Source organism: Penaeus monodon, chromosome 33 (assembly GCF_015228065.2).
Source record: "Penaeus monodon isolate SGIC_2016 chromosome 33, NSTDA_Pmon_1, whole genome shotgun sequence".
NCBI classification, from domain to species: domain Eukaryota; kingdom Metazoa; phylum Arthropoda; class Malacostraca; order Decapoda; family Penaeidae; genus Penaeus; species Penaeus monodon.
Genome location: NC_051418.1, coordinates 3,870,481 through 3,871,253, shown reverse-complemented (window position 1 = coordinate 3,871,253; position 773 = coordinate 3,870,481).

Sequence of the window (773 nt, the reverse complement as noted above, 5' to 3'; positions counted from 1 at the left end):
CACCCCCTTTCCCCTCCTTTTCCTCCTTCTTCCACCCCTCCCCATCCCCTTTCCCCCCCTCTCCTCCTCCACTCACCCTCCAAAACACCCCCTCCCCCACCTCCTTTTTCTCCCGCTAACAGATTCTGCACCGGAAGCAGATAAATGAGACGAGAGCCCTGCGCATCTCTGCTGATTTATCCCATAGCGGAGGCTGGGAATTAATGGATGAGATATTTTAAGGCCTCGCCGGGCTCTGTGACGAGATGTCTCACCCTCGGGGCAAGCGTGACCGATGTCGGGAGATATTTCAAGTGAAAAACTATTTTTTTTTCTCTATCTCTATCTCTCCTACTTATTTTCTTATTGTTTTCTAATTTTCGTCCATTTTTATTCAGTTTGAAATTTATCATATATTATTTCCTAATTTTTTTTTCACTCGCCTCTTCTTCTTGGTTATTCTATTCCCATGATATATCATCACAATCATCACAGTTACTAAACTCATTATTTATAATATCCTACTTAATATCATGAGCACTGTTGTCCTTATTATCAACTTTGTTATTAACTCTTATCAATTATATCCTGATCATTATCTTTACTTATTTCATGAGTAGAAACATCGCCATACGTACAGTGACCATAACTAATTATCATTATTGCCATTGCTAATTATAAAAAAAAAAGGATTATCTGCGTCATCAGCATCCACTCCTGCATTTTCTCTCTCTCGTAACTCGCCGTTTTAGCAACATGTTTGGGTGCAGCGTCTTAAAGAGCGGAAGGAAATA